General features: G+C 41.4%; 1 protein-coding gene across 11 annotated transcripts in view; it reads right to left on the bottom strand.

Moving 5' to 3' along the window:
• ELMO1 (engulfment and cell motility 1) overlaps nt 1-15244 on the bottom strand; it is a 286288-nt gene that overhangs the window by 60662 nt on the left and 210382 nt on the right. Inside the window, exon 1 of one of the 11 annotated variants that reach the window (XM_083577980.1) lies at nt 14441-14950. The exons of the other annotated variants lie outside the window; for them this stretch is intronic. The gene's annotated coding sequence lies outside the window, so the exon portion shown is untranslated. Of the gene's footprint in view, nt 1-14440; nt 14951-15244 lie in introns of those variants that run through there. 11 annotated transcript variants of the gene reach the window in all.

The following is a 15244-nucleotide window of genomic DNA, read 5'->3' as shown; positions in this document are numbered from 1 at the left end:
CCTTCCCCTTTTTATTTTTAAAAATTAAGAAATTCAACACAACACCAACTGTATAAACAAGCATCGCAGGATATAAGAGTAATTATTACTTTGTGAAGGGACATGGGCGGCGCTGTGGGTTAAACCACAGAGCCTAGGACTTGCCGATCAGAAGGTCAGCGGTTTGAATCCCCGCAACGGAGTGAGCTCCCGTTGCTTGGTCCCTACTCCTGCCCACCTAGCAGTTCGAAAGCACATCAAAATGCAAGTAGATAAATAGGTACCACTCTGGCGGGAAGGTAAACGGTGTTTCCGTGCGCTGCTCTGGTTCGCCAGAAGCGGCTTAGTCATGCTGGCCACATGACCCGGAAGCTGGACGCCAGCTCCCTCGGCCAATAAAGCGAGAGGAGCACCGCAACCCCAGAGTCAGCCACAACTGGACCTAATGGTCAGGGGTCCCTTTACCTTTACCTATTACTTTGTGAGTTTCCATTTACCATTCAGGGATAACCAAGGAAGAGTTCACTTCACCCAAATGTATCCCTGCAGTGGGCACAATCCACTGGCTGGATGATTGACATGTACAAGAAATGGGGACCAAGTATACAAAATGTGTTTCTCCTCAAAGCACATGAAATACTGGTATATTTCTCCCCTCCATGTCAAAAGACATTTGCTATGTGGGGACACCTGAGAAGCACAAGCCCAAATCTCCTCTGGATCAATGGAACTGCATGTGTGGTTCTGAGAATCCATGGCTGTAACTTAACAGATCAATAATTCTATTCCACTGGACCGGAAACAGAAGCTCTATTAAAATATACACAATTGCAATCTCTTCCTCCTTGAATACCCTTTGTATTCATGAGGGCAAAGTTTGGAGAGAGCTTTGTCCTGTGTGTGGTTTTAGTTGAGGACAGATCCCTTTGAAACCAATTCTGACATTCACTCTCCATGCAAAAGTTTGTAATTGTGCTGTGTCCCACCAGCACAGAAATATGCACGCAAAATACGCAAACCCGTAAATTCCTGTCATTTCCATATAGCATACTTTGAATAGCATCCCCAATAGCATACTTTGAAAGGATAGTCGCAGAACTGTCTGAAAACCAAACAGCTGATTCCTGCACCTGTAGAAATGCACGTTCATGGGAGGAGAAGCAAATATATGAAGATGGCCTGAGAGCTGGATTAATGTTGCTAAAAAATACATGAAAGATAGATGCTTTTGCTTTTGTCCACACAATAATAATTTGGCATATGCAGTTTAAAGCGCAGGCTTTAAAGGCATTCAGAGTGTCAGGAATAACATAATAATAATAATAATGATGATGATGATGATGATGATGATGATGATGGCTCCAAAAGGAGAGAAGAATGAATCCTGATGATCAGAGGAACTGTGTGCTGTGATAATCTCTTGATAGTCGCAGCCTGTATCAAACAGTAGCAGAAACCTTTGGGAGTTTTGGTTCAATGAATCTTTTAAATCATGTCTCAACCAAGCATATGAAACATGTAGTTCGTTTTAATAAGCTATATTTAAAACTGATGCTGTGCTCTCTTTGGGGCTTTGAATCTATTATGAGCTGCTTCTCGTTATCTCCCTTAATGTTTCAGAAAAAGGCAATTTGGTCAACTTACGAAAGTGAGAGATTAAATTAATAAGTGGCTTAATATGCAGTGACCAAAATGGTTTGTTCAGTTTATTATACACAAAGGTCGAAGTAATATCTATTGTTACACTAAATTGTATAATCCACCCCAGATAATAGTTGTTATGTAATATACATTTCTTTCCCGAATAATTATGAAAGAAAGCAAAGGCACGGGTTCTGCACCAGTGTAAAGCCTGGTTTGGAAAACTTCCTATGCTAGGCTAGAATTTTGTGGGGGGTCTTGCCCCAACTCTGCTCCTTCAGTTTCAAGGCCAAAGGAGCAGTGGATTCTCTAGGGAGCCAGCAACTAGTGACACAGAAGGCAGTCCCTGGATAGCGGGATCTGCCAAGGGAATGCAGGCCCTGCAAAGAGGAACTGTCTTTCCCTGACGATGGTATCTGGAACGGAGCATCGTCCATCAGAAAAGCTGATGGTGGAGCATGCTGCTAACAGATCGTCAAAGACTTTCGTATCTCTGGATGGGCTTGCTCAGCAGCTGGAAGAACCTTCTTCCCCTAAAGAAGCACTTGCCACCGTGATTCTTCCATGCCTGCCCAGTAGAGGCTTAGCAGTACTGACAAACGTCCACTCTATGGGAAAGAATACGGACATCCATATGGGGAGAAATCAATCGCTGCAAGAGAGATCCTTGCAATAGCTCAAACAGGTGGGAAAGAAAAGCCACAGTCAAGAGGGTGACCACTGAAAATGAAGACGGTCCACGAAGAATAAAAATTTAAAACCAAGGAACAGAAGTAGTTTGTAATAAGAACTCACTACAAAACAAACTGCCTGGAAGCTACCAGTGGGGCAGTCAAAAGAGAAATGAGCGGAAAGGGATGATTCCAGCTTGAGAAGTTTCCCGAATAAGGCTTTGTGCAGCTACAGAGCCCACGTGGCTGTACAGAAACCTTGACGAACACAGAAACTGATACTGTTTTGGCTTCGCCTTTAACCAGATTATTTTATGGAAATGGAGTGGCAATTTAATTAGCAGCAAAATTCTGTTACAGATTTGAAACTAATCGTATCTCATTATTTGTGCATGTGTGTATATGTGTTTGAGTGCAGAAAGATGGGGTCCTGCAAACCTAACGTGTGCATTTGGGAAGGCGGCCTTAAAAAAAAATAAAAATACACAAGTAGGATAGGGAGACAGATGTTGATAGATGTCCTCTAGGCTCTTGGCTCAGAAATCTTCTGTCTGCTGAATGTTTGCTGTTCTGTGACCTGTCTAATCAAAGGCCCAGGAAAGTGTTGCAGGAGCTATTATGGACATCCAAAGGCATTAAGACTAGTGGTCAATGCCCTGGCCACCCACATGCCAAAGGTTCCATCCTCTATAGGCGACACGTTTCTAACAGCTCCCCAAAGGCCCCTGTCACCAGCTCCCAAGGCCCAGAGGCCCAAGCCACATCCCTCAACCTATTAGCATAACCAAAAGTGACTCACAGAAGGATCGCAGAAGCACTGCAGTCCCTGCGCGAGCTCCATTGCTGAAGGGCAATTGTTGAGAGATGGCAGTTTTGTGTCCATGGCTTCCACACTTGCATCTCGGTGTGGAAAACAGAGAGGTAGCTGCCCATCTTACTGTTTTTGCTCCTCCACGGACTCAGCTAGATTGGTAAAGAAAAAGTGATTTATATGTGTTGTATATGCGATATAACACTGTGCCACCAGATGGCGCTGTGGAGCCCCGTGTTTCCCTACTGGATTTCTCTGTTTAAGTTTACCATGCGTGTAGCTGAAACGGTTCTTTGATGTGTCTAGATCCAGCCCATGTTCAACCACATCGGGCCACTATTCTTTCAGCCTCCATGCTCCCCTCACCCCTCTGTATTTGCAATGCAGTATGGGGAAAACAATACAGCTTACTTTATGGAATTTATCTGTGTTCCTGCATCGCAGGGTGTTGGAATACATGACTTTTGGTGGTACCTTCCAACTCTATGATTACAGAGAGAATTACTTTGACTATTCCAATGCAACATATATCTTATTGTTTTAGGTAGGCAAATCTCAGCATGTGATCACCTTAAGCCTTTGATTCTTGGTCAATAGCACTGGCTGAAAAACTAACTTGTCAGTTCAGAGCAGCAAAGGGCAAGCATGAGCCCTATTCATTTTATAATGTATGGCAAAGGTTTATTGAATATATAAATCGTTCAGACTGTGGAAGGAGCCTGCCCAACACTCGTGGGAAAATGCGGTGTGATCTTAAGAGTAACCAAATGAAATTTTGCTATATAGCATGACAAATGTTTGCGATTTTATTAGGGCAAGTTATTCCCGTAAGAACTGCTTAGAGGTTTTGACAATAAAGGAGTATACAAATGTTAAAAACAGATTTTTAAAAAATAAGATTGACATGCATTGTAAGAGGCAATTTCCCTTTTAAAAATAATGTATATTTTGAGCTTATGATATTATGTATAGCTGAGTTATATTTTTAAGACCAACTTGTTTTTGTCTCCTGACTTTTACTGAAAATCTTGGGGTGTATTTTATTTATTTGGCATTTATTTGTGTGTTATTAAATGCACCAATCTGCTCATTTGTTTTAAGAATAGTGACAATTATTGGTTTATATGTGCTATTTTCTATCATGAATTGCTCTTTTAGATAAGTTATGCTTCCCCTGCTCTGAGACTAACTGGTATGCAGCGGGTCACAAGTATTTTAATAAATTAATAAAACACAAACACGATTGCTGTTGGTGCCATGTTGCCTGTTTTTCAACAGTCTAAATCCCAGTGGCATGTTCCAGCAAAAACAGTGGTGGCAATGAAACCTTTGGTCCTTGAACATTGTGAACCTCTTAAAGATGAGTAGGAATGTGCTAGGATCATCCACAAAAGAGGAAATTGCACTCTGGGCACACTCCAAGGCTCTCTTTCACTACTTTACACGTTGAAAGCCAATGCCCAGAATCAGAAATTGATTATTTGGCTGAGCCCTAGTTCAAATTAATCTTAGTTGTCTGCAATAGATTGCTGTGAATATAAACATGCATTTGTCAGCTACAATCCAGCAGGTTTGGGGGGTCACTGAAGCAGCCTTGCTATCACTTCATAGGCTATTGGAATGGATTCTCCTACTTTGCAAAATATAGTGAGTTAGTCTGTGCATTGGAAAGACAGCTTTAATGGAACTTACTAGAAAGGTAACGTGTTATTCTCTCAAATATCTACAAGTGCATCTGGTTTCTTCTATGAAACTAAAGGATAGTGTTCCAATCAAGGGAAGTAATAGTACCACTCTATTCTGCCTTGATCAGATCACGCCTGAAGTACTGTGTCCCGTTCTGGGTACCACAATTTAAGTAGGATACTGACAAGCTGGAATGTGTACAGATGATGGAGACCAAGCCATATGAGGAACGGTTGAGGGAGTTGGATATCTTTAGCCTAGTAAAGAGGTGAATGAGGGGCGTTATGATACCCATCTTCAAATATCTAAAGGGCTGCCCCAAGGTGGTTTGGGACCCAAACCAATAGCTTCAAGTTACAAGGAAAGAATAAAGTAAGAGCAGCTTGACAGTGGAACAGACTCTTGTGAGAGGTGATGGACTCTTATTCCTTGGAGGTTTTTAAGCAGAGGTTGGATGGTCATCTGTCATTGATGCTGTAGTAGAGATTCCTGCATAATAGGTTATCAGACTAGATGACCCCTGAGGTCCCTTTCAATTCCATGATTCCATGATTCTATACTCCTATTGACATCACAGTCCCTTATCACCATACACAAAAGTTCCGCTTTATAAACATTCAGTATGCAAAAATTCACTTCTCCACCCACAAGGAACTGGTACCCAACCCTCGCTATACACACCGCAGATTCAGATGTCCAAAAAGAGAGCATTGTTTATTTTATTTTGTTTGCCTTTTTCTGGTTTGCTGAGGAATGGAGGGAAGGAGGGTGGGCGATCAGACAAATCAGAGAGAATTTTTTTCTGGGTTTATGTGGGGTTTTCCTGGCTGGGGGGGGGGTGTCAAAATTTAGGGGGTCAGGAAATGCATCTGAAATTTCCCCAGAGGAATCAATGAAAATTGTTGATTCATTATGCGGATACTCGGCTAATGAATGATTTCCAAAAGAACACATTGTTTTAAAGGGGTGCTGTTTTTATTTTTAATTCTGTTCAACGATTTTAGTAAGACTAGTGGAAAATTAAATCCAAAAATTCAAACCCACCCAACCGATTTGCAGCAATAAGGGCTTGCTGCCCGAAGCAAAGGCCGTTTATTTTTAGTCTCTATGTGTGCCTCTCCATAGAAAAACTGATCCAATTTCTCACCATCTTACTTGCTTTTACCACCCATTCTTTTAGAAATCTGCCTGAATAAGTTGCCTGTGCTAAAACATAGGCTTTGTTTTACTTTTATCTTGAGTAAAAGAAAATCCAAGCAGCACTTTCTCGGAAACGTAGATCCAAACTGGGTTTCAAAGCCTAGGATGGGAGGTTACCAATATTTTAAAGCTTGTTAAAGAAATGTTCTGTGAAGCATCTAATGGGCCCCTGAATGTGAGACTAAATGGAAACCTGCAAAGCAACTTTTGCTAAATAATAACACATGGTATAAAGAGATGGTGCACATATGCACACATGTAACATGATGAAGGATTTTTTTGTGGGGGGGGGGAATATATAATTCTGCATTTGTAGCAACAGAGAGGTAGTTACCAATTCTTCATCTCAATGGATGTTGTTTTATCTATTTCTTTCATGCAGTGTTTCAAAATTATTATTATTATTGTAATGTAAAATTAAATTAGCTCAAAAGAATTTAATTAATACCCAAACTTCAGTGGCACTGATGCCTTTTGCTGCATGAAGGTCGGTTAAGCTTTCTTGTATATAAATAGAACATTTTGCATTAATATACATAATAAACACTTAGGAGTGGTTAAAACTTATGCAGCTTGCACTAGACTATATTCAAGAGAAAAGATAAAACCAAGATATTTGAAATGTTCCATCTAGGACTACTCTTGTTTCTGCAATAGACACTGCCCACACTTTTGAGTCACAAATGTCTGAGACAAAAATAGGCTTTAAAAAGGAAACAAATACCTATATATTGTCACGAATTATTGGGCCACTTTATATATACAATTATATCAGGTGCTATGTTAGAACCTGGAGGTGATTGTGGGCTGGGTACAGATAAAAAAACAACAAACTGAATCTAGACAAGATGAAGGTGTCGCATGTTCTGGGTTCTTGGGTCTGCTCCAGAGGGAAGTGATCTCGCCAGGAAGCAGCAAGTATGTAGCATAGAGCATTCCTGGATCCAAGATCATCACTGGAAGCTCAGGTAGTTTAGTAGCTAGGAGTGCTTGTTTCCAAATGTAGCTGGCAATGGATGCTTTTGAACAGAGATGACTTGGCCACTGTATTCCATGCAGTGCTAACCTCCAGATTAGACTATTATAATATGATCTGCATGGGGCTGCCCTTGAAAACATTTTTGCGTGTAGAACCTGTAATGTGAACCTACTCCCTAAGCAGGCTCTACACACCGTGAGTGGCCGAACAAGGACTATTTGCAAACATTTACACAAGTTCAACATTATAGATTCTACACTACATGCAGCGGGGAAAGATTCGCAAGCTCAAAGTTCCCTCTTGTATTGCCCTGCATGTATTTTCTACACAGTAGGGTTTATTTCAGTAAAACAATTACTGGATTCGTATTAAGGCCACACTGCAAACTCTGCAGTGGGATTAAGTTATAATAATAATAATAATAATAATAATAATAATAATAATAATAATAATTTATTATTTATACCCCGCCCATCTGGCTGAGTTTCCCCAGCCACTCTGGGCGGCTCCCAATCAAGTTAAAAACAGTACAGCGTTAAATATTAAAAACTTCCCTGAACAGGGCTTCCTTCAGATGTCTTCTGAATGTCAGGTAGTTGTTTATCACTTTGACATCTGGTGGGAGGGTGTTCCACAGGGTGGGCGCCACTACTGAGAAGGCCCTCTGCCTGGTTCCTTGTAGCCTCACTTCTTGCAATGAGGGAACCGCCAGAAGGCCCTCGGAGCTGGACCTCAGTGTCCGGGCTGAACGATGGGGGTGGAGATGCTCCTTCAGGTATACAGAACCGAGGCCGTTTAGGGCTTTAAAGGTCAGCACCAACACTTTGAATTGTGCTCGGAAACGTACTGGGAGCCAATGCAGATCTCTCAGAACCGGTGTTATGTGGTTCCGGCGGCCACTCCCAGTCAGCAGTCTAGCTGCCACATTCTGGATTAATTGCAGTTTCCGGGTCACCTTCAAAGGTAGCCCCACATAGAGTGTGTTGCAGTAGTCCAAGCGAGAGATAACCAGAGCATGCACCACTCTGGCAAGACAGTCTGGGGGCAGGTAGGGTCTCAGCCTGCGTACCAGATGGAGCTGATAAACAGCTGCCTGGACACAGAATTAACCTGCGCCTCCATGGACAGCTGTGAGTCCAAAATGACTCCCAGGCTGCACACCTGGTCCTTCAGGGGCACAGTTACCCCATTCAGGACCAGGGAATCCCCCACACCTGCCCGCCCCCTGTCCCCCCAAAACAGTACTTCTATCTTGTCAGGATTCAACCTCAATCTGTTGTGCAAATTTCTATACTGTTGCTGTGCTAGCTGTGCTCATGAAGTCAGAATGCAAGATCTATGCAGGAAGACTGGGGTTTTGACCAATCTTGGGGGAAAAGGAGGACAGAAAAGTTTTGCAATCACCTTCCACCATGATTTGCTTTCACAACCCAGCAAATCACTTTCAATAACCCTCAAGTGATAATCCTGTCTTGAGAAAGATTAAGCAGGTGTTAAAAACCAATTTAGTCACTCGCACAAGCTGTTGTCATGAAAGGGGTGCCAACATCTTCTCTCTCTCATTTCTTCCCCCTTGTAGCAAACTTGGGAAATGCATCTAAACTGTGAATGCATCCAGCCCTTCTCATGTCGGATCTGGGATGATGGCCACACTTCAGAGAAGGCGATCTTCTGCTGATGCTCTTTTATGTTAAGCAGCCACCAGAAATGGGTAGAATCGAGAGCATTAAAGGCAAAAATCCTGATAATGTCCCAGTTACAATGTGCTCCTGGAGTCTGCATTCTACCTGTGACAACAGCACAGAGGTAATAGTGACTCTTTGTGACTAGACTATTCCTGAGCAGCTGCCAAAAGAAATTTCTACTTTGCATGCTACATAGAATGCCAAGACAATGCAAGAACAATTGTGGGGCTGTGAAAACTGTCACAGCTGACAGTTCTTATTGTTCATGAAACTTCAGCGGAGTGTAGAAAGTTTTCATATTAACACTCGGGGGGGGGGGGGGAGAATCACAGAACAAAAGTAAGTGCTGGCATAATCAGAGTACTTCCATGGTCCCATCTACCTTGCTCTCCCCTATTTCATCTTAATTTAGTGTTATCAGTTTCTACCCACATGTATTGCAGAAGAAGGAAATGGAAAGAATAGATGGGAGGGAAGAGGAGTCTGTGGCTACATTTCAATTTAAAAAACAACAACACTGGACATAAAAGGGATCTTCTATTTCCCAGTAAAATCTACCTTACATACACTAACTGTAAATTAATGTTTGGCTTAATAAAAATGAACACGGCAAAGTGGTTTCTGTTATCCACATTCAACGCCCAACACTAACAGGTAAGCAGAATGCCAAGTTTTGTAAACCTGGGAAACGAAGTAATGCTTATGAGGCTGTATTTATCACTTGGGTGACTTAAGGCGTGATCTGAAAATACACCTGAATTCATTGAGGCTACACCTGGAAATGCCACAGTAAGAATGTTCCTGCCACTGAAAGGGCCATACTCCTTTGGAGACACACTCTCTTCCTTTTTTCTAAGTGGAAGCAGCGGGTTGAAAGATTTCTTCCTTATGCCAAGCAAGCATTTATTACATTTAGATCCTTCTGTCATGTAACTCAAGTCAGTGTAACACAGGATTCTCACATGGTCTCCCATCTACGCACTGAGCAGACAGAGACCTGCTTGATGTCAGTAAAGTTACTGCAACAATTGCCTTCATGACCTGGGACCCATCCATTTACCTTCCTCTAAAACATGAGGGTGGACCTAGACTTAAATCAAAAACACATCACTGCTAATTAAAATCAAGATCCCAGTACAGTAACATTGTTTTTTTAAAAAACAAAAAACTAAACCATTGTGTGATGTCAGTCAGTTGCAGGGGAAAAAATCAGTATTATTGCACCTTAAAGACTAATTAAAATGGCAGAGAGCTTTTGTGGACTGTAGTCTATCACTCAACTTTATTGGCTACTGCTTGGGGGGCATGAAAACTCAGAACATAATGATGCGATGTCATGCATTGTGCTTTACTAGGTGTTATCCAGAGAAGGCAACTTGGGACTGCTATTTTCAGCGGAAGGTGCATGCTTCATAAAGCAAGCAAAGGATTGCAATGCCTGGAGACAGACAGGTTATGTATCCACAGGAGTGACCAGAGGAGGAAGAACTGCTCAGAGGAGCGGAAAGAGAAGGAATACACATGGACGCCTTCATCTGCCTCACCTGGAACAAAACATGTCTCTCCCACATTGGTCTCTACAGCCATAGCAGGCGCTGTAACTCTCCAATGGTTTGACTTCACCCCTGCAGGTGAACTCTTCCATTGTCTCCAGAGACAGATGGATACCTACAGCAGGAGCAGCTGCCAGAAAGAACATTTTGCCCCAACTGCCATTTGCCCTGGGACTTCAGAACTGAAGGGATTCCCACTATAACCCCATCCATTGGCCAGGGGACTCTATGTATTCATGTTCTGTGCCACTGCAAGCTGATGCTAGCCGCCTTGAAAACTATTTGATTAAAAGACAAGGTATAACTCTTGAGAATGAACATACAAATTTTCAACAGTTGTGAGATGGAATGAAATACTGGGTGGTCCTTGGTTGTGTTCAGAAGCTGGTGAAATTTTGGAGATCCTTTGGAGGCACATTTCATATTCAATAAATAAAATTCAGGATTTGCTGTGTTTGCGGGCTGGTCAAACCACTAGCAATCTCTGGGGACAAGTAGCTTCTCTCACTTCTTTAGGGAACTTGTTATACAGTGCAAGGCAACTATTTCAGTCATGCTCTATACTTGTGGCATTCTATAACTGAAGAACACTTGTGTTGACCTTTGTGGTGGGCATGTGCCTTAACTGCAGATGTTACTGCCCTGGGCAAATAAACTTTGAATTGCATAATCTTGAGACCCATCCATCTAAGACCCCAGTAAGAAAATGGAAGGGGGAAAACAACGCAACTAGCAACATGTAGTTATGTAGTTATGTAAAAGTCTAGAGTGGCAGATGATATAATTATTTCCTCCCCAAAATGTAAGAGTGAATCTATCATAAGTAATCTAAAGCCTATCAGTCAATGTGAACTTTCAGTGATGAATGTGGCAGCTAAGTATCTTTCATTAATGAACATTATCATGTGTGCATGGGGTTTACACCCTTCAGCCAATTATATTACTCAGTTTGTCAGCTGAATACATATCCCAGCTTCTCACAGAGAAGTTATATGGCAGAATTTATCAAGGTCAGTGAGATTTTCTTACTTCACAGTAGTACATCAACCATTTGGTTCATAGCATAACATCATAATGTCCTGAGAATCAGATCATGTTATCACTGTAGTAGAAAAAGATTGATTCCTAGGAGAAAATTGGGCACAACAAAATTAATCTTGTCCTTCCCCCAAATCCATCTAATCTCATGTATGTAAACCCAACTGAAAAACCCATTTCTGTTTATCTAAATATTAAAAGTTAAAGAAGCAGCCAGACTCTCAGAAATTGGTATGGTGAAAGGTGAAAGCATGAGCCAGGAAGAGAGGCTTACACACAATAAATATAAGAAGACTTAGACCATGCATGAATAGAAGCTACCTGCACTCTCAGAATGATACCTTACCACACAACTTTAAGAGAACAACAATGGTATGCAAGGAGTGTAGGATACTAACCAGGCATACAGACTTTGTGCCATTGACCAGCAATCACACTTTTAAAAGCAGGGGTACAGAAATACATTTCACAGACAAATTGCTTGAATGACATTCAGAGCATTGCCCCGCACCTATAAGCCTTTCTTGCTAAGGTAATGAACGTTTTAGAATTTTATGTATGCAAATGAGTCTTTACAGGAACTGGTCAAAACAGAGAAGAGATAAATAAATGGCTTAAGGAAAGAAACGTACAGAGGTTGCAGCCGGCTGAGTCAAGACAACAGTTGGAAGACATCTACTGTGTACTACCTTCTACGCTGTACTGTGTGTGCCTTTACTGACCATGCTGATTTTGCTTCAGGGAAGATAAAACTAACACTCCTTGCTATGGGGGTTTCTGAAGTAAAACTAGAATCCATATGAATCTCTGTTTGAATTTGGTCTTAAATTTTGAAGGGGTTAGTCCATCAAGTAAATTGAATTCCACAACAATGCAGGCCAATGAAAGACACTTTGAAATTGCGTGCGCTCGTGCGCGCGCACACACACACACACAAACACAAACACAAGGACTATAGTGTATCCCAATTGCTTTTCCCAAGCTTTCACAGTTGCAGGAGTCGATCGGCTTGCTCAAAGGCTTGTAGTTGGTGAAGCTGAAGTCTAATACACAACAGTCCTGTGCTGGCAGCAAATAAAGCATTCAGCCCCAAACCCTAATTTATAGGTGGCTTAAACTGCAGCGCTGATTCTTCTAACTCTGCCATTGCCATGGCTGAAAACCAGCAAGACAGTCAGAATCCCCCATCCAAAGCTTAGCAGTTAAAAGCCTGCCCCCTCAATCTCTTTGCTGTTCAGCTGTTAATGCAGAGAGAGGGAGAAGTAAACAAATCCCTTCAAACAAGGTTATGTGAGATGCTCGGATTCTAGCAGTCAAACAGTATTTAGTCATCAATAGTAATTGAAGCTGACAGATTTATATTCTGTTTGAATTACATCCCCAAAGTGTTAGCAAGAACTGAAAGGATGTTTTTGCACTATGAAATAGATTTCTTTCAAGGATGAATGGCAAGAGGTAGAAAGTCAATGTTTGAGAGCAGCACTTTATTTTGCAGTTCTGAAGGCAGTGTTCCTTACTATCCAAACATAATGTAGCAGTGACAAATGCCACTCAAAGGCTTCCTTATACATCTCGCCACTAGGAGTCCGAAGTTGTGTTGTGACTCTACTCAAAAATACTCTTTGTAATAGAATATTCAGTGGAAAGGGTCCTGATAAATAAATGTATTGAACAAACAACATCTCAGTTCAAGGCTAGAATTTCCATCATTTCCATCAGAGTTGGATCATCTTGATTTTCCCAATAACCACAAAATGACTTGGTCCCATTAAATTACAATACATCGCCTAACAGCTGGATAAAACCTGAATGAAAAACACCTGGAATTTACTAGCAAATTTAATAAATATTGGTCAACGGCATAACAAACACTACCAATCTCTTTAAAAATTCACCGGGGGACATCCATGAACACGTTAATGTGCACCATCTCTATTACAGCTCTTATTTCACTTTCGTATACAGAGAACCTCAGTGGAGTAAAAGACTTCATGTAAATATTCAACAGCTCATCAGTGATCAGATTCCATTCAAACAGCTCATATATCTACATGGAAAATATAAGGTCCAAAAGTGCATTAAGAACAATGGTGGGAAAACCAACCCCAAGTGAAGGACTTAAAAGATGCAGAGTATGGCAACTTATATATTAATATGGCAACTTATATATTAATATATAAAATTACTTATATATGCGTAATTTTAGAGCCAAAAGCTCAACACATCCCAACACTAAGAATCCAATATCTAGAAACTACATGGTTCACAAAGATTTCTGTATCTGATGTCTTCACTGAGGATCCCAAAGTCTCTATCTTGATGGAGTCTGAAAAGTGAAACATAAACTTTTCCTGACTCATACAATTTCTCAGTTTCGTGCTCTTCCTGACTCTGTGGTGTTTGAAAGGTTAAAAAGAGACCAAGAACATTGTTTTGGCTGAATGCAAACAGATTCGTTCCTGGGTGGAACTCAACAGATTTTCACACACACACACACACACACACACACACACACACACTTGTCATATGGGGCTTCTGAGAGTATCTGCTTTAGGAGGCTAAGCTGACAAGGCAAGGAGAGTTATAATCCAGTATCCAACCCAAAGAAGTCAAAAACAAAAAAATTATCTGAATTTCCACTGTGCTGACCTGTCCAGTGTAGAAACATGTAATATATCTATTAGGGCTAGAATTACTATTTTTAATCCTAATTCTGAATTCCAATTTTTTAAAAAGTAGTTAGAAAGAGAATGGAATCATGGTGCTGAGAACAGAGATCAGCAAATATAGTTACCTGAATGAACTTTAAAAGCAAGCAACCAAAAACCAGCCATAGTAAAACCTGCATGCCTTAATGATGCAAACATTAGAAATCAGACTGTGGCAGCTCCTTCCCTACCCCCATCTTAATTTCATGTAATTTGGAATGAAATATTAACTTGTGTGCATTTGTAAAATCTTTGGAACTGATGGAATTTTAAAAAGTAAACCATACATATCACTAATCATGAGCAAATCAAGGCAGTGGTAACAGCTACATTTATTGTATGCTTGCATATTTGGAGCCATTAAACAAAGTGCAATCATGTTCCATTTAAAAATAAAATCCTCAATAAAGGTTGCCAGCTCCTGGTACTAATCCTCACTGCTCCTCAAGCTGAAGTAGCAGGTTAAATAATTCAAAGATGCTCACTTACAGAAATCCAGTGGCTCCATCATGCACGACAACCAATTTCCCTTTGGTGCTACAGCAAGGGAATGACTTAAGGCTTTTTCTGCGGAAGGAACAATATTCTCGAACAGCAGATGGCCTCTGATGAAGCTGTTTAATGAGATCCGTTTTCAGCTCGCCATAGGAAAACAGAGCCCCTTTCTGCACACCTTGGCTTGGCGCACAGCTCAAGTCAAAAAGAATAAGCATGTAGCTTTGCTTATGTTTAGAGGGCTGAAGCCCAGTTGTGCTCTGATTGGCAAGCACCTAGCAAACGGCAGCCAATCAGGGCGCCTGCTTTTTTTCAGGGAAACTCCTGCCCATTTATTTAGCATCTTCAGAGGACATATTTCCTAGGAGGATAGACTTGCTTCCAGCATCTTTAGCGGGGAAAATAACAGTGCCTTTTCTCTCCGTATATCCCTCGCCCCATTAGCCCTTCCTGCTATATTTTTAGGGCTGAGGAATTGTCTAGGGAGGGTTCAGATTCATTCCCAGCTCCCACCTTACAGGCGAAAGAGGAGGGAGAGAGCCTGAGCTCAACAATTACGGATTCCATCACCATGGAAACTGACTGGATGCAGCGAGCTGGATTTGTGTAGAACATCTGCTGCCAGGCTCATAATCAAATGCAATCTCATCTTCCACCCCACCAACCCGACTGCTTATCTGATCGGGAGTTTACTTTATATGCATGCTATGGGAGCTAAAACATGAAAATGTGTGTGTGTGTGTGTGTGTGTGTGTGTGAGAGAGAGAGAGAGAGAGAGAGAGAGAGAGAGAGAGAGAA

The sequence above is a fragment of the Podarcis filfolensis genome, assembly GCF_964270895.1.
Source record: "Podarcis filfolensis genome assembly, chromosome: 12".
Classification (NCBI taxonomy): Eukaryota; Metazoa; Chordata; class Lepidosauria; order Squamata; family Lacertidae; genus Podarcis; species Podarcis filfolensis.
Note: the sequence above shows the minus strand (reverse complement) of the source record. Positions and strands in the feature narration are given on the sequence as shown.